Source organism: Mustelus asterias, chromosome 3, assembly GCF_964213995.1.
Source record: "Mustelus asterias chromosome 3, sMusAst1.hap1.1, whole genome shotgun sequence".
NCBI classification, from domain to species: Eukaryota; Metazoa; Chordata; class Chondrichthyes; order Carcharhiniformes; family Triakidae; genus Mustelus; species Mustelus asterias.
In genome coordinates, this window is record NC_135803.1 from 125,932,713 (window position 1) to 125,956,027 (window position 23,315).

General features: G+C 44.8%; 1 pseudogene; it reads left to right on the top strand.

The window, feature by feature from the left end:
• Window positions 1-8,331: 8,331 nt before the first annotated feature.
• On the top strand, window positions 8,332-8,435 carry LOC144484878 (dolichyl-diphosphooligosaccharide--protein glycosyltransferase subunit 4-like; annotated as a pseudogene).
• Window positions 8,436-23,315: the final 14,880 nt, after the last annotated feature.

Here is a 23,315-nt window from a genome sequence, read left to right on the forward strand (position 1 = left end):
GCAGCAGGTGTCAGTTAGGAAATCGGGCTTCTCTCCTCCCACACCAAAAACGTAATGAGCCTGCTTCCCAACTGTCCATGCTGGTGGCTAAAATCAGGCTAAATGCACAAGCTTGTTCACATTGAATATTTAATCAAATAGGATTCCTTGTCAAGTTTCTCAATTGTTATAAGTTTCCAACTAAAAGTGCTACTTATTTTAAATGGGTACAACAGGAATCCTGCATCCAAGGTTGCTCAGCAGATTCCTTAAGTACATTATTGTTATAGTGTTATGTGCATTGTTTTATATTTTGCATTTTCAGTTTGGTTTTGGTTCATTGGGCTTCATGGACTAGTTGCTAGCTCTGTTATAGGTGTCAGCCTTAGCTCAGTGGTATAGCACAAGTCTACAGACCAAGTGCTGGAAAATAGAATAGATAGGTGTTTGATGGCTGGCACAGACAGATGGGCCGCAAGGCCTCTTTCTGTGCTGTAAAACTCGATGAGTGCGATGTTACTGGCCATTCACACCCCGCTGTTGCTGCGGTGAGGATGGAGAATTCGGCACCCAGCCAATTCTCCATTCACTGCAGCGGGATGGGAAAATCCTGCTGGCGTGAACTGCCGTAAAATCCCAGCCAATGACTCTATCACCCATTTCTGAATGCCAATCTCGTGGGTTCAAGTGGTATTTTAGAGACTTGAAAATATAATCTAGATTAACATTTTAGTGCCATTAGATGTGCTTTACTTTGCAAAGATGTGAACCCTATCTTCCTCTCAGGTGAACATAAAAGATTTCATCGGAGTATGTGAAGAAGAGCAGTGAGGTTTTCCTGGCATCCTCGGTAATATTTATCCCTCAACCATCATTGAATTGGATTATACTATTACTATCCCATTAATGGGAGCTGCTGAGCACTTCATTTGGCTGCAAAGCAATTTGAGACATCCTGAAGTAATTAAAGGAACCAAACTTTCCTCTTTTTTATTACTCTCTTTGTTCTGTTTCTTCCTTCCTTCCCTGTGCCCTTTTCTTTCCACTAATTATTGACCCTTCAGGTTCTATAGGTATATATATCCGCCAATTGCTGAAATCTTGTTGCCTTTTGTAAGATCTCGCTGATGGCACACCCCACTGTGGGTTTCCGGACAGTGAGGGGAGTTTTTAATGGGAAACCCCATTGACAACAGCGGAACCATAAAATACCACTGCCAGCAAGTGGCGTCCCACCTCCCGCTGCCGTGAAACACGCCACAGAGGGGGAGGAAAATCCCGCTTGATGTTACAGATTCTTGTTCTTAGAAAATATATGAAAACCTGAAGGAGATTGATTAGATTGGTTTTATCATTTCCTGCAGCTTTTAATCCCATATCTCAAACATTAATGAATCATAGAATCCCTATAGTGCAGAAGGAGGCCATTTGGCCCATCGAGCCTGCACCGAGAATAATCCCACCTAGCCCCTATCTCCGTAACCCCATGTATTTACCCCGCTAATCGCCCTAACCTACACACCTTGGAACACTAAGAGAGAATTTAGCATGGCCAATCTATCTAACCCGCACAACCAGAGCACCCAGAGGAAACCCATGCAGACACAGGGAGAGTGTGCTAACTCCACACAATGACCCAAGCTGGTAATCGAATCTGGGTCCCTGGCACTGTGAGGCAGCAGTGCTAACCACTGTGCCACCATGCCTCCCAGTAGGTGCTTCCTGTAGGTACCAACTCTTGCTTGGATATGGTTGCCTGGGCAATGTTATTGTTGCATCTTTGTGCGATAATCTAGACTGTGGGTAGAGGAAAACAATTCCATAGGGGAGGTTAATTCAACTGAAAGGCAACCCTGTTCTAACCCAATGGGCACACTCACCTACTTTTCAGCAGAAGTAATATGGTTAGGATAGTTCCAAATATTCCCATGTTCATCAGTTCCGAAGAAGAGTCATACTGGACTCAAAACGTTAACTCTGTTACTGTCTACACAGTGCTACCAGACATGTTGAATTTTCCCAGAACTTTCTGTTTTTATTTATGATTTGGAGAGTACTAGGTTGTTTTCCTTCCTAGCACAGAGGTGCCAGAGAATTACTTCTTCTGTTTCTTTAAATTCTCTATCTGAAAGCAGTTCTGACCACAGTGCTGCAACCTCTATCATGGATAGAGGCAGGTCCTAAATCCACCCCAGTTGGAACAGAGATTGAACCCTGTGCTATTGGTACCAATTTTATCCACAACCAACTGAGCCAACCATCCCACCAAGGAGTCTAAGTTGTTGTCGCAACTTGTACTTTTACATGAATGTTGGAATCCCGAGTTATGAGTAGTGATAGTGCAGGCTCCAGTTTTCTTTCCATCTCATGGCTGACCAGGAATCTCTCCCACTCTTACTGCTTGTCATTGTCAAAGGAAGGATTTACAAGTTAATATCAAGCTGTTAAGCTGCCTTGGGTCCAAACATTTACAATCTATATTAATGATTTGGACTCAGTGTAGAAGGTACTGTAGCCAAATTTGCAGATGACACTAAAATAGGTGGGATAGTAAGTTGTAATAAAGAAATTCTGTATCAATTCTATGATTTTAAATAAGCAATTTACAAATGGATATGGATAGGTGAGGTGAGTGGGTCAAAATGTGGCAGATGGAGTTTAACATGGATAAATGTAAGGTTATCTTTTTCGGTTAGAAAAATTGAATGGCAGCTTATTATTTAAATGGCGAGAAACTTCAGAATGCTTCAGTACAGAGGGCTCTGGGTGTCCTTGTGCACGAATTGCAGAACATTATTATGCAGATACAGCAAGTAATAAGGAAGGCAAATAGAATTTTGGCATTTATTGCTAAAGGAATAGAGTTTTTTTTAATCCATGATAGAGGTTGCAGCACTGTGGGTCAGAACTGCTTTCAGATAGAGAACTGAAGAAACAGAAGAAGTAATTCTCTGGCATCTCTGCGCCAGGAAGGAAAACAACCTAGTACTTTCCAAATCAAAAAAAAACCAGAAAGTTCTGGGAAAATTCAGCATGTCTGGTAGCACTGTGGAGACAGTAACAGAGTTACAGGTGTATAGAGTATACTATACAAGGCATTAGCGAGACCGCACCTGGAGTATTGTGCACAGTATTGGTCCCCTTTATTGAGGAGGGATGTAGTTGCATTGGAGGCAGTTCAGAGGAGGTTCACTAGATTTATCCCAGAGATGAGGGCCAAGATTTTACCGGCTTGCCCCAATTTTCTCAACTCTCGCAATCTTACGAGAACCAGATTTCCGACGAGGTCAGCCTCTCGCCAGAAATGGGCGAGAGGCTGAATAAATTATTTAAAGTTATTCTAATACTGATTTAAATGGCAATAGCGAGCCTGGCGTTCAATCATCCGGGCTCACTTGCCTTTGTGGCCTCACTGGGAGAGGTTCACTCTGGTGAGGAAAAGGCCTGCTTCCTATGAACGGGGAATAGCTGTGTTGGCCTTGCTGGTAGAACGGAGGCCATTGGGCCTCCCAGCCTGGTACTTGGCACTGCCAGCCTGGCACCTCAGCAGTGCTCACCAGGCACCTTGGCGTTTCCAACCAATTGGGGGGGCCTCTGTGGGATGGGGCCTATGTGGGGTGGGGTCTATGTGGGGGGGCGAGACCTATGGGGGCGGAGTCTGGTGGGGTGGCCCGATTGGGGAGAGAGGGGGGCTGCTACGGAGGAAATCAACCAGCAAATAACCCGTAAATAGTTAATGATTCTTTAAATGGGCAGATACATGGCAGATGAAATTTAGCGCAGAGCATGAAAAATGAGGAGAGGCAATATAAACTAATTTTAAAGGGGGTGTCGGAATGAAGATCTGCAGGCGTATGTATCTAAATCTTTAGAAGTGCAGGACAAGTTGAGAAGACTTTTAAAAAAGACAAATGATATCCTTGGCTTTATTATCAGTGCAATAGAATATATGCTTAGCATTTATAACTGCAGCAATCTGGACATGCACTTTAGGAAAGGTGTCAAGAATGGTACCAAGGGTGAGGAGTTCAGTTATGTGAAGGGACAGGAGAAGCTGCTGTTGTTTCCTTTGAGCAGGTAGAGTTAAGAAGATTTTATAGGGGCAATCAAAATCCTGATCAGTTTTGGTGGATGAACAAGGAGAGACTGTTTTCAAAGAACCACCACAGGCATGATGGGCTGAATGATCCTCTTCTGTGCTGTATCATTCTACAATTTGTGATTCGATGCTTCATTTGGGCAGTAAACCTAATCCCATGTATCCACTCTATTTCTATATCTCCTCTTCTGTTCTTCATATTCTGAAAGGATTACACAAAATCTGTCTGTGCAATCCAGCCTCACAACCCTTTGTACAAAAAAGATTCTCCTCTGCCTTGTCCTAAATCTTACATTTAATCTATGTTCCACATAATCCATTTTAAATCTCAAGAAAAGCATTTGAAGTCATACTTCTGAGAACAATTACAAGAAGGAGTAACACCCACAGAAACATTAGACTCACTGGATTTTGCAGTATAAATGATTAATGTATTAAGATTAAAATGCTCTATCAGAAAACAACAGTTTGTAACTAGTAAGGAACTTTCAATTCAAAATGGTGTTTGTAAAATGTTGGAGTGATAACTGTGAATGTCATGAAAATCAATTCCATTAAGATCAAAGGATTTGTTGCTGTGTTCAATAGCAAAATAAATCAAATCTACATCAATGAGTGATGTGTCAGAGCAATCTTTAATAGTGAAATTTAAAGAGGTATGACCATGTAATATAAAACAAAACTGAATATACAAATATAAAAATAAGTACTATCCATTTTTTCTTAAATACATTTACTCAGGTAAGAGGTATTTGATGCAGGTATAATGACCTAGAACTAGGAATTGTTCATTTGCACCAAGAATTAACAGTTGTGAGCACCACTGAAATAGGAAACGGAAGAGAAAAGGTGAGTTGCAATAACATATAATTAACTGAAACATTGGGCCTAAACTTCTGAGTCCTCAGTGTTGGATTAGGGGAACCCCAGAGATACCCTGGAGATTATTTCTGCTGGATAATAAAATGGTAAGAGTTCATAATCGTTAGGCTTAATAATAAAAACACAAAATGGCAGTCATGTTGTCTTGGAAGAATTTACTTATGATTTATCTTGAAGAATTGTTTTTAATGCAAAGTGAGTTCAAAGAGGGTTCAAATGAAACTTGCAGGTGGAGTGGGAGGCACATCAGAGTTATCTAGTCCAGCCACACACATCCACCATTTCAACTCTAAAATAAATAAAGTACTGCAGATGCTGGAATCTGAAAAAAGAACAGAGGATGCTGGAAAAGCTCAGCAGGTCTAACAGCATCTATCAGGAGAGAAACAGAGTTAATGTTTTGAGTCCATAGATTCATCGTCAGAACTGAAAGGAGGGAGAATGTGTGAGAACTGTAGAAACTGCAACAAAAAGTAGCAACTTGAAGAACAAAATACAGATGGTGTGAGAAGGGGAGGGGGTGTTTTGCATTGAGACAATACAGATGTGGAATATTTAAAACAAAAGGAAGAAGGGGGAGTTTAAGATGGAGGAGAAAGGTCAAAATCTAAAGCTGCCAAACTCAAAGTTGACTCCCAAGGGCTGCAAAGTGCCCAACTGGAAGATGAGACGCCGCTCCTCCAGCTTGCTCCAGGCTTGAAGCCAACTGTTATAATTAAAATGGGTGAGGGTGCGAGGTGAGGAGGTAAGGATGCTGAAGGAGTGAGGAGGCTGAAGGATTGGGGTGAGAATATGAGGGGGTTTGAGGACAGGGTGAAAGTAGGGGGAGTTTAATGTGGTCAGAATGTGTATACAGATGAGCCATTGATTGGAATGGATGCATTAGACAGATTTTTTGGGAATGGCAGCAGGCCTTTTAACCTGTCTGCTCTGGAATTGGCTCACCTCCATTTCTCCTCTGGCAGCAGGCCCATCTCCAGACTACTTAGGACCTGGACTCAACTCTCAGCAGTCTCACAACGGAGGTGGGATTGACTCGGTGAGGTAAAACCCAATTCCTAATTCCCACAGTCAACATGAAAATCTGTTCCTAAGAGATTAATTTTGGTAATTCAATGAGGATAATAAAGTTTGTAAGTTATTGTAAACATACTGTACTGAATATTATTCATTTGACTGTCAAATACTGCCTAAACCTTGGTTTAGCACTGATTTGGCACCGATTGTCTGTTTGATCCTTGGTTCATGCTATTGTTTACCTACATATTAAGTAGGTAAAATGAACATGAAGTCGACTTACAGGTATTGAGTAACCCTGAACTTGAGTAGAATATGCAAGCACAAAACCCAAATCATCTTTATATGCCATGTGAATACCAATGAACATTAAGAGTAGCCTGAGCTCACATGACCAACTAAATTTCTAAGATCACATCTCATTTATTTTTTGCATGATAAAATTGTCAGGAAATATGTCTAAATCCCACAATGGGAAGACTGAAACCATGATGATAATGACACTTTAATTGCCTTATGTTAAAGATAGTTTGCAATATGTTGCGTCATTATATGGAGAATATAACTGCTGATTACAGTGCAGGCAAAGCAAGATCATAAAGATTTAAACATACTTTTTGATGATTGTAGAACATGACAAAATATTTTATGAGCATATTAGGCGAATTGATTGTGGAAAAATCTTTTTATCACGTAAGTTTGTCATTGTGCACTGTGGAAATAGAATTATTGTTATTTTGATTAGCAGCTAGGTGGCAAAGCTGATTTTTAAAATATTGTTATGAATATGAGATTTGTTACTTTTGATCAAATATTAATATTTTATATTTGTTTTGGGAATTTAATAAAGCGTTTAATGATACCGTTTAATGAATGTTTGGTTGCAATATATTGCCATTAATATGACTAATTATATAAACACCAAATGAGTTCATTGGAGCTTTTTTTACCTTCTTTGTGGAGAAATGCAGAGGTTCAACAAATAGAAGCCATTGACTGTGACACTATCACTTGAGGTTGTATAGAAAGCAAAAGCTAACTATCTGTATTTCGTAGATTCACTGTGGTTGTCAGATTAGCTTGCTTGTCTTTGCATATGTTACCTTTTAGGTGATAGTTTGAAGTGTAAAAAACATTATCTGAAAGGATGAAGATGAACTGATTAAAGTTTGCGATAGAAGTTTTAATTAGTTTTGAAAATAATGTGGGGCGATTCTCCCATCCCACTGCGTTAATTTTTTGGTGCAGCGAGCCAGGAGATTCAAGTGCCACTTGATGCGCGGGATCCACGTTGGACGTCCTGCCCGGCTGGGCATCCACTAGTGCCGGATTTCTGGCGGTGTCACATCTGCACCAGAAATCAGTGGGGAGCCGCATAAATTATTCAAATAAGTATTATCCTGCAATTTAAATAAAATTAGCGGGCCTGGGAGTGAAATCTCTGGGCACATTAGCCTCTCCCCCCACCTCCTCCCCACTCCCCCAGTAGGAGTATTTCACTCCAGCGGGGTTAACAGTAGCTGCCCACTTTTGGGGAGCTGGCAACCCTATCACCCTGGAGTGAAGGGGGGGGGGGCGATTGGGGCCAACCAGAGGATCCCCTGGCACTGTCCAAGGGGCAAAGTGCCAATGCCCAGGGGCACCATTGGGCAGTGCCAATGGGGCCTGGTGGAGACGGGGCCTCCGGAGATGGAGGGTCCTGCTGCCACTCTGCAGTTGGGATCGGCGGGGGAGGGAGGCCAGCGATCAGGGCTGGCCATCGGGGTCGGGGTCATCCTGCTGGGGGGGGTCGGGAGTACAGTGGGGAGGGGGGGGGGGGGCAGAAGTTCAGGGCTGCAGTGTGGAGTCGAGACTGGGCCCAAACATGCATGGGGACCAGTGAGAGGGCGAGTGTTGCAGGAATCGCGGGGCTGGCCAGCGATCGAGCTAGCCAGCAATCAGGAGGCCAGCAGACAGGAGCCACTGCACATGCGCCGATTTGGTGCTGACGGATTGGCGCATGCGCAGTGGCCCGTTCAGCGCTATGCTGCCGGCCTCTCATGTGGGAATTTCAGTGCGATTCACGCTGAGGCGCTCTGCACTGTAGAGTGTGGGAGTTTCATTTTGACACTGCCACTGAAAAAGCCTTGTGATTTATTTTGGTTTTCACATGAATTCAACACTTCGAATTTTTTTGGGGAGAATCTCTACCATAAGATGAGCACATAGCAAGTAGGGATGGAAGCCACTGATCAGGAAGTTCAAGAAAAATACAAACTAGAGATGAGTAGTCATCCTGTAGTGCCGCTGTTGGAGAGATGTGGCCTCAGGTCAGGGCTTGGAGTGGAGTTGAATTTGTCAGCCCCTCAGGGGGGATGATCACAGACGTACAGATAGCAATCTTTGCCAATATGCTGGCAATTTCCTCCTTGTTGTCCTGTATCATTATGTTGCTGTTAACAACCCCCGGAAACTGTAATAATTGAGTAGCACTTGACTATAGTACTGTGACCGTGTGAAGGTTAGGACCAATAATATATGAATTATTTTGAAAGATGGTAGCCAACTTAGATGAAACATAATGCACTTTGGACTTTATCAGTATCACAATGAATAACAACTGCATTAATTGTGTTTTGTATAAAGAAATATGCCTTGTTAATTAATATTCGACTTGGGAGGAAAAAAAAACAGAATGTGCATGTGCACCAATCAAATCACTCAAGAAAATTGAAAACCTGATGGCCTCTGTCTTGGATTCTCTGGTAGACTGAGCACTCGTGAGTGAAATATGCTATGTATTGACATATTATGATTGCATGTTGAGATGTTTTATTGCAAGTTGTTGGCTGGGATTCTCCCAAAAAAATTCTAAGTGTTGGATTTGCGTAAAAACTGGAGTAACTCCCGCTGATTTTTTTCAGCGGGATTTTTAGAATGAATCTCCCACACTCTGAGCACTGCAGAGTGCCCTAGCGTGAATCACTCTGAAAAGTGGTAGGCGGGCCTTTCCCCACTGAAGAGGCTGAAATCAGCGTGCTAAGTGGTCCACCCCGTATGCGCCGATCTCTGGGAGATTGCTAAACAAATCCTCCCAGCATTGACATCGCTGGCCTCTCACCTCCCATAGACATTGCTGGCCTCATCACAGGCCTCTCACCCCACCATGGGCATCGCTGGCCTGATTACTGGCTTCTCACCCCTCTCCCACAAGAACATTGCTAGCCTCATCGCTGGCTTCTCACTCCCCCATGGACATCGCTGGCCTCCCCATCCCCCACTGACGCAGACATCGCTTGCCTCCCCATTCTCCACTGACCTGGACATAGCTTGTCTTCCCATCTCCCCCTGCACCCTCAAAGTGGCCCAAACTGACTGGACCTGGAATCAAAAGAGAAGATACTGGAAAATCTCAGCAGGTCTGCCAGCATCTGTAAGGAGAGAAAACAGCTGACGTTTCGAGTCCAGATGACCCTTTGTCAAAGCTCAAACACTTTGACAAAGGGTCATCTGGACTCGAAATGTTGGCTCTTTCCTCTCCTTACAGATGCTGCCAGACCTGCTGAGATTTTCCAGCATTTTCTCTTTTGGTTCCAAATTCCAGCATCCGCAGTAACTTGCTTTTATGATTGTACCTGGACTCCCTTAACAAGGCAGAGCTGTATATAAGCTGCAAGTATGGACACAGGCAGTCATATCAGGAAGATGGCACAGAGGGGAAATGCACACAGATTTTCAGAAATAGAGCAGGCCTGCCTGCTGGATGCAGTGGAGGAGAGGTGTGAGTTGCTCTACCCCACTGAAGGCCGTCGTCCAAGGGGTCATGCACAAATGGGAGACTGTGGCTGCAGGTGTAAGTGCCCATGCACTCCTGGACTACCTGGTTCCACTACAGTTTACCTACCGCTGCAACAGGTCCACAGCAGACGTCATTTCCCTGGCCCTGCACTCAACCCTGGAACACCTAGTTAACAAGGACACCTATGTCAGACTCCTATTTATTGACTACAGCTCAGCCTTCAACACTATTATTCCCACGAAACTCATCTCCAAACTCCGTGGCCTGGGCCTCGGCACCTCCCTCTGCGACTGGATCCTGAACTTTCCAACTCACAGACCAGGATCAGTAAAGATAGGCAACAACACCTCCTCCACGATCATGCTCAACACCGGTGCCCCACAAGGCTGTGATCTCAGCCCCCTACTATACTCCTTATACACCTATGACTGTGCAGCCAAATTCTCCTCCAATTCGATTTTCAAGTTTGCTGACGACACCACTGTAGTGGGTCGGATCTCAAACAATGGCGAGACCGAGTACAGGAATAAGATAGAGAATCTGGCGAACTGATGCGGCAACAATAATCTCTCCCTCAATGTCAACAAAACAAAGGAGATTGTCATTGACTCCAGGAAACGTAAAGGAGAACATGCCCCTGTCTATGTCAATGGGGACAAAGTAGAAAGGGTCGAGAGCTTCAGGTTTTTAGGTGTCCAGATCACCAACAACCTTCTCCTGGCCCCCCCATGCCGACACTATAGTTAAGAAAGCCCACCAATGACGCTACTTTCTCAGAAGACTAAGGAAATTTGGCATGTCAGCTACGACTCTCATCAACTTTTACAATGCACCATAGAAAGCATTCTTTCTGGTTGTACCACAGCTTGGTATGGCTCCTACTCTGCCCAAGACCGCAAGGAACTACAAAAGGTCATGAATGTAGCCCAATCCATCACGCAAACCAGCTTCCCATCCGTTGACTCTGTCTACACTTCCCGCTGCCTCGGCAAAGCAGCCAGCATAATTAAGGACCCCAGCACCCCGGACATTCTCTCTTCCACCTTCTTCCTTTGGGAAAAAGATACAAAAGTCTGAGGTCATGTACCAACCGACTCAAGAACAGCTTCTTCCCTGCTGCTGTCAGACTTTTGAATGGACTTACATTGCATTAAGTTGATCTTTCTCTACACCCTAGCTATGACTGAAACACTACATTCTGCACTCTCTTGATTCCTTCTCTCTGATCGGTATGTTTTGTCTGTATAGCGCGCAAGAAACAATACTTTTCACTGTATGTTAATACATGTGACAATAATAAATCAAAATCAAAAAAAAATCTGGCACGTCATTCTGGAGACCAGTGCCGCAAAAAGATGAACAACCTTCTTCAAGGGTGAGTGTGCATCCCATTCTGAAACCAGTACATATGCTGCACTTACCCCCCCCCCCAACCCCCCCAGCACTGCCTCCAACTCCTGTGGAACCCCCTCCCCAATCAGCACCCCACAATGGGGAGGCATTGCCCTGAAACGGTCCACGCGAATGCCCTCACCCCCGACGCACATTGCACCCCATTTTCTTCCATAGATTATGCTTTCAATCCCCCTTATGTCCCCACAGGAGAAAACCACACATACTGCCGAGAGAGGGGAAAAAACTTGTGATGGTGTACCCAAGCTGCACCCGCTCAGTGTTTGAGCAGCACGCCCTGGAGCTGGCAGGGGAAGCAGAGCAGAGAATGGTCTCCGGCAGCCAGGTCGGCATCCAGCATGCAAGTGAGCATCAGCTGAATCCTATTCCTAAGGACTTCTTTGAAGTATGTGCCATGCTGTGCAGACTGTTTCCCCTCTCTTCCACTGGCATGTCTTTTGTTGCAGGGATCAATCCTGATGTTCCAGGCCTTTCTGGTGTCACCGCCTCCCCTGCTGCTCCTGCTAAGACTCCCCAGGGCACCTCCGATGACACCACATAGGGACGCGCTGAGGAATCTTCTGAGGACAGCACCACTGAATTGGCACAGGCATCAACAACACAACCCACCAACACAGAGACTATCACAACGGTGGGGCATGTTAGTGGTGAGACTTCTGGGTCACATACTAGTGAGCACATCACAGCCGTTGATGCACATCAAGATAGGCGAATACATCTGAGGGCTCGAACACGCGGAAGTCTGCCAGAGGCGAGGATTCAGCTGGCCCCAAGCCAGGCGCTAGGTCTCAGGGATCGGTCATCCTGAAGCTGGTGGAGATGCATTAGCAAACACAGGTAGTTGTGGATGGACTGTCAGTAACCATGCAGCAACAGCAAGGCTGTTTTGAGGAGTCAACCAGAGTGCTGTCGCAGGAGGCGGTGCAGGCACAGCATGGTATCCAGGCCAACACTGCAAGGGTGGCATCCGCAGTGGAAAGTGTGGCTCAGGGATTTGACCTCATGGGTGACAGGGTGCAGACCATCCTGAAAACACAGTGGGCCAGGGGTGTCGCTGGCATTCTGGAGGCACATGGGGCCATGGCCATGAGTGTCGGAAGCATGTTGGAGACACAGCTGGCCCTGGCTGGGGCTCTCGCAGGGATTCTGGAGACACAGCAGCCCTGACTGTGGGACTTGACAACTTAGCCAGTCTCACAGGGCTAATGCTGAGGGGCTCCAGAGCGTGGCTCGCTCACAGAACGCTGTAACGGAGGAGCCCCAGAGCTTGGCCAAGTCTCAGAGGGCCTGTGCTGAGGGGTCGCAGACCATGGGGTAGACGCATCTGGACTTCCAGGACTGGCAGAGCCAGGTGACACCAAGGTTTGTGGAGCTCAGTCCAGCTGTCCTGGTGTCTCAGTTGGAGTGTCCCCACAGCCTGAGGGCACCCCGAGGAAGGAGGAAGGGCTAGAGCCCATGTTGGTGCCTTCCCCCCGGGAGACTCTGGATTTACCCAGGCCTTTCTAATTCCCACTTCCTCACACCGGGACATCTCAGGGCTAGATGGATGAACAGGGTGGCACAGAAACTTCAGTGTCATTCGCAAATCAGCTGGGGCCCTCCAGGGGACTCCCATCAAGGCCATTACAGGCAACGGGGCACGGATCATAGTTGGGCACCTCCACCTCCAATGTGCATCCTGGGGGAGCACCTAGATGAAGCCGTAGGCCACGTAAGATTAGAAATTGTAGGGTCAGTAAGAGGGCACGGGTGAAGGTCACCAGTAATCAGGGTGAAGGTCTTTGTCACTGTTAAGATCACAATTAAATGTTTTTTGCACCTACCAGCTATGATTAATCTCTGATTCTCCCCCCACAGGGCTGAGTGTACCCAAAAACCTACATGTTGAGGCGCAGACTGCTGTGTTGCACAATACTGGCCCCTTGGCCAAAAGTTGCAGACAGCTTGCCCTGCTTTCCCCAGCATCCATCAGACCCTTTTTCAAACACCATCCTCTGGCATCTGTCCCACCCCCCACCCAAGCCCCCACTGCCCTAACCCCCGGCCCATTTGCTCACCCGCTTGTGGTCAAAACCCTTACTGGGCCCAGGTGCCAGTGTGCAGTTGGAGAACAGGTAGGAGTCAGACTTGTGTGGCACCAGGGCAGGATCCCAGTGTGCCTTACAGCGAGTCGTCCTCACCCTCCAGCCTTGACCAAAGACTCGCTAGCATGGCCAGCCCAGCCCAGGCTATGGAAGGGGATTTCTAACCAGCTAATAAGATTCATAGGCAGAATGCAGTCGTTAAGAGAATAAGGGATCAGTAAAGAGTGAAATGATTGTTGGGCAAGCTAAACAAACGGCTACACATATGTGAATGCAGTAAGTGAATCAAAACAAGTAATTGTGATTTTAAAACATATGTACTGATATTTTAAATGTATTGTCTACCTTAGTCAAGCAAAGATACTGAAAGGCATGGTGGTAAATATCAATAGTTTAAAACCAAAGGTCTGGGAACTGATTAGTCAAGTCTTATTGGGTCGATTCCTATGAGGGTACGTATTCTGCAACATTAATGAATAGGTGCACTCATTGCCCAGACACAAGGATAGATATGCCCCTGGTTGCAGGAACACATGCCTATTCAACTTGGCAGTGAGCTGGTGGGAATGTCCATTTTGACTTTGTGGTAGCGTCTGCCGTTACCAGGCAAGACTGGTGTAGTTAGAACCAAGAAGGGAGACTACGTCCATATTAACTGGGCAAATGAGATATCACCAGGCTATTAGGTATCACATGGTTGGTTGAAGTATTTGACAGAGATTTGTATTGATGTATGACTGTTAAATGAAATTGATTTTAAGCTAAGGAAAGGCGGAATTATTGATTAGAAAAAAGTACAATTGATCTGTATTTGACTATGTCCTTCAGACCTTTTGGAGCGTTTCTGTCGCTCTACTCCCAGAGCTATTTAACCCTTGGGGAGTCTTTCGTCGGCTGTATGTTTGTTTTTATTTGTTTTATGTTTAATAAATTTTGTTACGTCTTTGCACAGAGATATTTGCCTTGCGAGTTTTGAATTGTCCAAGATACAATTGGCCACCTTGAAATTTCCCCACAGCACAGGCCCATTACCCTGTTGTGATGTGACTCGGAACCGGGGAGTGGGGGGGAAGGGGGAGGGGAAGGGTCAGGAGGTTGAGGGGCAGCTTGGGGTTGGGGGAGCAGCTGCATCATCTCCTGGAGGGTGATGGTAGCAGCTGGGTGAATCATGCTGCAATTAAAGCATCCCTTGCTGCCCTGCCGGACCCTCGTCATCGCCGCCTGTCTTCCATCCTCCGGCTCCTCGTACGGCACCTCCTCCATGTCCTGCAGGTGCCGATCCTCCTCCTCCATGTGCTATATTGTGCAGAATGCAACACACAATTATGATGCGGGAGGCCCGCACAAGGCTGTATTGGAGGGTACTTCCAGAGCAGTCTAGGCACCAGAACAGCATTTTAAGCAGGCCTATGCACCGCTTAACAATGGACCGGGTGGCAGCATGGGCCACATCAGAACGGGTTTCCTCCTTGGTCTCAGGCCTCCGCACTGGCGTCATCAACCATGACCTCAGCGGGTAGCACTTGTGCCCCACAATCCATCCCAGCATCCTGGGCTGGTCTTCAAATAGCCCAGGGATATCTGAATGCCTCATGATATACTATCATGGACACTTTCTGGGTGCCGTGCATAGGCCATGTGCAGAGGGACCTGGGGGTCCTTGTGCATGAGACGCAAAAACCCAGTCTGCAGGTGCAACAGGTGATCAAGAAGGCAAATGGGATGTTGGCCTATATCACAAGGGGGATAGAATATAAAAGCAGAGATGTCTTGCTGCATCTGTACAGGGCATTGGTGAGGCCGCAGCTGGAATACTGTGTGCAGTATTGGTCCCCTTATTTGCGGAAGGATATATTGGCCTTGGAGGGAATGCAGAGAAGGTTCACCAGGTTGATACCAGAGATGAGGGGTGTTGATTATGAGGAGAGACTGAGCAGATTGGGTTTGTACTCGTTGGAATTTAGAAGGCTGAGGGGGGATCTTATAGAGACCTATAAGATAATGAAGGGGCTGGATAGGGTAGAGGTGGAGAGATTCTTTCCACTTAGAAAGGAAACTAGAACTAGAGGACACAGCCTCAAAATAAAGGGAGGTCAGTTTAGGACAGAGTTGAGGAGGAACTTCTTCTCTCAGAGGGTGGTGAATCTCTGGAATTCTCTGCCCACTGAAGTGGTGGAGGCTACCTCGTTGAATATGTTTAAATCACGGATAGATGGATTCCTGATCGGTAAGGGAATTAGGGGTTATAGGGATCAGGCGGGTAAGTGGAACTGATCCACTTCAGATCAGCCATGATCTTATTGAATGGCGGTGCAGGCTCAAGGGGCTAGATGGCCTACTCCTGCTCCTATTTCTTATGTTCTTATGCCAGCCTAATGATCAGTCTGTTGTAACAGAACTGTACGTTTAGCAAATGGAAGCCCTTCCAGTTGATAAAAGGTTGCTCCTCACTGCGCGGGGACCACATGGCGATGTGTGTCCCATCCATAGCCCCCTGCACATGGGACATTCCAGCTATGGCAGCAAAGCCTGCAGCCCAGGCCTCCTGCTTCACCTGGTCAACATCAAATTTGATGTATGGCCTGCCCGGACGTTCAAGGCATCTGTGACCTGGCACATACACCTGTGTGCAGAGGCCTGAGATATGCCACTGGATGCCTGAAACGACCCAGTGGCATAGAAGTTCAGGGCCGCCGTCACCTTGCCCTCCACTGGGAGCAGGTACCCTTCCCTCTACTGAGGTGCCAGGTCTGCCAGGACCTGACATAGGTGCTGCACCGTCTCCTTGCACAAGCAGAGCCTGTGCCAGCACATGCCCTCAAACCCTCCTTGTCCCATAGAATTTCTGTCTCCGCATCCTCCTTCTTCTGGCCCCCTCCCTTGGGAGACTGTGTTCCCACTTCCTGGACCTAATCAGCAGCCCCTTGCCCTCCTTCTGCAGGTTCTGCCACTGGCTGGTCTAGCAGTGGCCGTGCGACTCCCCCCACCGCCTTAGCTAGCTCCTCAGCAGCTGCCACCATGATGGCCAGCTCTAGACCTATTGGTCCAAACTCCATCTGCTCGTTGGGGGTTAGAGAGAGAGAGAGATAGATCCATGTCTTTGCTTTTACTATCCCAGCAGCCCTCAATCCCTCACTGGGACCAGTGCTCCCATTTGTGGATGCTGGCAACACAACGTAATCTGGGGTGCCATGCGTCACCTGATTAGGTTGCCTGCCATTGACAGCATGGCCATAGCAGGCAGGGAGAGCATGCAGATTTGTGTGCAGGCATGGCCATTGCGCACCCTTGAGCCATCGCCATGGGTGCTACTACAGCGTTCCCTTCCAGGCATGTTGCAGGTCAGGCATGGGCAGCTTCCTGATTATCACAAGATGGGTTCTCATTCACTGCAGAGTACATGCAGTTTGAGTGACTGTGTTAACATGACTGTCCCTGCTAAGAGCACCAGTTGCCTGACTTGATGAGCCCTCAAGTAGCACAGGCTGTCCTTTCCCCCCCTCCCTAGCCTGGAAACAGCAGCCCTCCCAGAACTCAGTAAAGTCCCCCACCCCATGGAACATCCCTGGGCCTGGAAACAGCATGATGTCACGCTGGAGAGGAGGGAGATGCGAGCGGTGGGTGGGCGGAGAGAATTGAGTTGCGGACCCGCTAATTATATACAAAGGTATGGTAACGCGTGTAAGTAGCCACCATGCTGATTTTCAGCGTGATTCCGTTCGCGCTGAAAACCTTAGGCTGGGAGATGCGCAGAAGCCCGGTCGCCCAGCGGGAAGCCCACGAAACGGCTGCCGCTGATGTCTCCTGGCCCGCTGCGCTATTTGAGCAGCGCAGCAGGCTGGGAGAATCGTCCGCGTTGTATTTGTTGTTACAACAAGATTGGCATTCAGAATGTTCTGTTACTTGTTGTTTGTGAGCTTTTTGTGCTCTCACCTTCCTTTCCAAGGGATGAACAATTACCAACAAAATAAAAGGCTGGAAATTATTTAGGGGACTACAAAAATAAACATTCAGACTGCAACTGTGCTTCTTGTTCCTCTACTGTTACACAAGTAACTGCTGAAGAGTGGTCTAATGCCAGGAACCTGACTAAGCCCAAATTGATACCGTACATTTTTGGGCTCAATGAAGCCTATTCTGCAATGCAAAATGTTATACATGGGAGTCCAAATTCCTTCTGTGCCATTTTGCAAATGCGATTTAAAAAAAAACATAGGCCAGATCTCCAATGTCATACGCCCTGCCATTGCTGTCAGTGAGAATGGAGAATTGGTGCTCAGCCAAATCTCCACTGACAGCAGCGGTAACCAGAGAATGCCAGCCGCGGGTGAGGTCAGAGAATCGCAGCCATAACATTCAGGTAGATGAGAAACCTTTTTTTTCAAAACAGTAAGACTGTCGTTTTGCATTAATTCATACACTCAAAGTCAATGTGGCTTAATGCTACAATCTACCCCTGCCTCCTTTTAGTTGCCAGGTTTCCTGAGGCCTGGGAAACACAATAATCTACATAAAAAACTACAAAGTTCATTTAATCAGGAGCTAGTAGCCCCAGTTAAAATGTTGAAGTTGCATATCTGCATGAAAAACTTTTTCAGTATGATTTCTGACAAGTTGTGCAATTAATATTTTAACAGGTGTCAGAGTTTAGTCACTGGAAACATTACTGTTCTAAGATGTACCCTTATCAATATGGAGCAGATGCTGTGCTTACAAATTTAATCTTTTATTTGGTTTCTGTCTTTTATGCCGATCCTCTGTCAGAAGATGGTTACTTTGATTAAGAAATATGAGCTGGAGTAGCATTGGCAAAGAATGTACTCTCCAAACATAAATAATTGTACCGTTTAGAATCAGGTAGCAATCCTAAGAAAATAATGATCGATCTGTGATTTGGAGTGTTTGGAGTGTCTTTTTGTACAGGGCTGAAATGCGGACCTTGAGAAAAGCAGACATCCAAAGACTAGACATTTGTGAAATGTAGCTCTGGAGAAGGATAGAGCACATTTGCCGGAGAGAACACTAGTGCAATAATGAAGTTCTCAGAATGATGGAGGAGGAAAGATTGTTAGTGAATATTATTAATAAAAAACAACAACATTGGATGGCTATATTCTAAGGCAGTGGTTCTCAAACTTTTTTCACTGGGCCGCACTTTCGGAATAAAAATTTGCTCGCGCCACACCGGATTTTTTATTGATAAGAAATACATTCAAAAACAAAATAAAACAACTCCTAGCAGTGCTTGATTCATAACATAGAACACAACTACTTTATAATATGATCATGGGACATCCAGAAAGTATAAAATAATGCTTGTTTAAACCATGTTTAAATGTTTCTTTGATTGTCCCTGAATCTTCCCGCCACACTTGCCATCCTCTCTCGCCGCACCAGTGTGGCGCGCCACACCCTTTGGGAACCACTGTTCTAAGGCATAAGAACTTCCTGAAGGAGGTGATTGACGGAAGATTAAAGGGATGTAGACCAAGAGGGAGAAAGAGAATAATATGTTAGACAGCTTGAAATTAAAAATTAGAGGTCGCTATGAGCAACTTAAGAGGAAAGTGCAAGACTGAGGTGTGAAAAATGAGCCGAGGACTATCCATTGGCAGATCGCTAATACTACTATTCTTGGTCTGTCCAATAGTGCATTGTGATCATATGGATTATTCCAGTTCCCTCCTTACTCCCCAATATTCAGTGCACCATTGGTTAGTATCAGATGGCAAAATAACTAATTTTAATGTTGCTGGTTAAAGTCAGCAGTTATTTCTGTATAGAAATCCCAGAGATTTGGAATTAGTCGGAAATGTTGCCTGCATGAAAGTCAGAAATAATTTGCCATATGATAATTTCTGTAATTATGGAGTCATTATTGGTTAAAGTCAACTCCATCAGTTAATTTTACTTTCTTCAAACAAATCTTCAATATTTGCAGCAACTTAATTATCTTGAATGTTATTCTCCTAACTGTTACACACCTTTTAAATTTGTGATCCATCTGTTCCTGACAAGGAAGGACTGGTTGGCGGGAGGAAAATGGTGAAACAAGTGGACAGAGTGTGTACTAAGGCTGTGTACAACACTGAATGTGGAAAATGCGGTGCGCAAACTCAGATATCTTAATTATTTTTCTTTAATGTTGTTAAATTGGTACAATGTGAAGGCCTTTAAGCTCTTACACTACTTTATGTTTAAAGCCTATATTTTAGTATCTTATCAACAAGTTATTTCCTGGTAATAGTAACAGAGTAAGCCAGAACCATATTGCACCATCTTTTTGCTCTCCTACAATGCAGTCTTCATATTTGTCCACCTGATGTGAAATTGAAGCCTTGTGATTTGAAGTATTTTAGTTCAATTATGTCATATGCTTAAATATTATCTACTCTTTAGAACCTCAGGAAACAAAGTAATTTAATTGATCCTTGCCACGTTATTTACAGATATCTACCTCAGTGCAAGCTTGTGTATTAAACCCAGAAATAATCTCATTCAAAGTTTACATATTACTAAATACTGATCAATAATGATTTTTTGTAAACAACTTTAAACTCTGAATAATGTAGCAAAACGTCAATGTGAATTTGAGCAGGTATTTCTCTCTGACTTCAATAAGTGTGTCGACTGAAAGGGCTATCATATTTTATTAAACTGACTCAAAATGTATTCAAATAAGTATTCATGTTATGTGTATCTAATGTCATAGTTCATATATATTTAGAGGTATTGATTTTTAGTTTTGGAAATGTAATTTTAAATGTCAGTTCAGTGGGGAATAAACCCTGATAAACATCTAGAGGCTGGTGAAGGACACAGATTTAAGGTAATAATTCAAAAGATAACTTTTGTTTCCTGAATAAGATTTAAGTTTTAAGTTTATTCATTAGTGTCGCAAGTAGACTTACAATAGCAACACTGCAATGAAGGTACTGTGAAAATCCCCTAGTTGCGCCTGTTCGGGTACACTGAGGAGAATTTAGCATTGCCAATGCACCTAACCAACATGTCTTTCGGACTGTGGGAGGAAACCAGAGAACCTGGAGGAAACCCACGCAAACACAAGGAGAATGTGCAGACTCCGCACAGACAGTGATCCGGAATTGAACCTGGATCCCTGGCGCTGTGAGGTAGCAGTGCTAACCACTGTGCCAATGTGAATAAGGTCAGAGTAAAAGTGTGAGAATCGTAAAATGGCACGTGGGCTTAGTTAGCTAAAGAATTGGAGACATGTACCAGTAAATTCCAGTAAAAAATGTAAGTTGTGATTTTTATTAATGACTTAGAGGAGGGGGCTGAAGGGTGGATCAGTAAATTTGCTGATGACACCAAGATTGGTGGAGTAGTGGATGAGGTGGAGGGCTGCTGTAGGCTGCAAAGAGACATAGATAGGATGCAAAGCTGGGCTGAAAAATGGCAAATGGAGTTTAACCCTGATAAATGTGAGGTGATTCATTTTGGTAGGACTAATTTAAATGTGGATTACAGGGTCAAAGGTAGGGTTCTGAAGACTGTGGGGGAACAGAGAGATCTTGGGGTCCATATCCACAGATCTCTAAAGGTTGCCACTCAAGTGGATAGAGCTGTGAAGAAGGCCTATAGTGTGTTAGCTTTTATTAACAGGGGGTTGGAGTTTAAGAGCCGTGGGGTTATGCTGCAACTGTACAGGACCTTGGTGAGACCACATTTGGAATATTGTGTGCAGTTCTGGTCACCTCACTATAAGAAGGATGTGGAAGGGCTGGAAAGAGTGCAGAGGAGATTTACCAGGATGCTGCCTGGTTTGGAGGGTAGGTCTTATGAGGAAAGGTTGAGGGAGCTAGGGCTGTTCTCTCTGGAGTGGAGGAGGCTGAGGGGAGACTTAATAGAGGTTTATAAAATGATGAAGGGGATAGATAGAGTGAACGTTCAAAGACTATTTCCTCGGGTGGATGGAGCTATTATAAGGGGGCATAACTATAGAGTTCATGGTGGGAGATATAGGAAGGATATCAGAGGTAGGTTCTTTACGCAGAGTGTGGTTGGGGTGTGGAATGGACTGCCTGCAGTGATAGTGGAGTCAGACACTTTGGGAACATTTAAGCGGTTATTGGATAGACACATGGAGCACACCAGGATGATAGGGAGTGGGTAGCTTGATCTTGGTTTCAGATAAAGCTCGGCACAACATCGTGGGCCGAAGGGCCTGTTCTGTGCTGTACTGTTCTATGTTCTATGTTATTCATGTGGTTTCCCAGAATTGAGGAAAGCTTTGGAATTAAATTTATACCTCTATTTGGAAACAATCCATTTGTGTACAATGCCATGGTGGAGCTTCGTGAGATTCTTTGTTTTTTTGAGGTTATCTCTCTGAAAGCAGCTAGGACATGGCCAGCAGGCAAGACTGATTCAGAGAAGCAGCTAAAGAATGGGCTTTGATTCTTATGTGACTCTTGGAAGCCAAGAGATAAAGCCAGACCTATACTTGAACTAGATTAAATGCCAGTTCTATTGTACATGAGATGCAACCTGTGATTGGGGCTAGTGTTCAGTTTAAGACAAAGTTGGTAAGATTTCGTAGAATCCCTACAGTGCAGAAGGAGACCATTCGGCCCATCAAGTCTGCACTGACCACAATCTCACGCAGGTCCTATTCCCGTAACCCAACACATTTGCCCTGCCAATCCCTCTGACACCAGGTCAATTTACCATGGCCAATCAACCTAACCCACACATCTTTGGACTGTGGGAGGAAACCGGAGCACCCGGAGGAAACCCACGCAGACAAGGGGAGAATATGCAAACTCCACACAGACAGTGACCCGAGGCTGGAATTGAACCCGAGTCCCTGGTGCTGTGAGGCAGCACTGCTAACCACTGTGCCACCGTGCCACCCCATTTAGCTGGAAGCTAAAAGAAGAACTATACAGTAAGCCTCTCAGTGAAAGGCAGTTAACCTTGCTACAGTTGGAATTCTGGAGTCAGATTGGTTGCAGTTTGAAACCATAGTAGTGAGCAATTGGAAACCAAGGGTGTTTTCTGATGTTTTAAGCCACTGTACAGGATATACTTGAGCTGTGGAATCCAGAGTTGTAAGGTCAGTAAAGAAATCGGAAGGTTGCTTGGCCATAAGCTAATGGAAAGACCCCCATGAAATTTTGGTTTTTGGAGGATAGCTGGAACACTGAAGAGGAATCAGAGTGAATTCTTGACAGCTGTGGATTGATTCCAGGATTGTAAAATTAAGTACAAAAAATATGTAAATGCTGTTTATTTTTGGGCACATATTGAAAGAAAATGTATTTTCATAAAACACGAAAATTTACTAACTATTTCTGGAGGAAATGATCCTATTCAAGGTCAGAAAAAAAATGTTATGTTGCCAGCAACTAGCTGTATAGAATTTAATACAAATGAGGTTTATTATAATGGGATGTGAATTGTGGAGGAATGTGGGATCCAAATGATGAATGGTATTAAAAGGCTCAAATTCAATTGAAATCTACTGTTCTTTGCTGACACAATGTAATTTCAGTAGGCATTCTTGAAGAACAGTACACAGTGCGTGAAATGTATTCATTAAGTGTAAGTAACAATTTCTTAAACTGCCAGCTCTTTCCTGCCCCATCAGCATCACCATTGACCTTTCTAACTAACAAATGACAACAGACTGTTTAAATGATTTTTGATTGCTGCTAATTAGAATGAAGTACCTGCTGCAGTTTATTAATATACCTGTCACAGGGTGACCTGTTAACTTCAGTTACAGAGAGCTGACTTCCCACGCAAAGCACCCATATCTAAGATCACACTCCTGATTGTTTTTGAACCCCAATAATTGAGTATTTGCAGTGTTCGAAATAAACAACAGAGGCTGATCCTACTGCAAAAACTATATCACATGTCATTCTATATGAGCTATAGAGATCATGAAAACTTCTATGAGCTCATTTTCCCATCTTCTCAGGAAAGCAGAAAACAAATAAATTATAAAAATAAAAATGTATTTATCTAAGGCAGATTTCCAAGGTAAGAAATTATGCAATGAGGATTGCTCTTGCAAAATTACAAAATGCTGTTC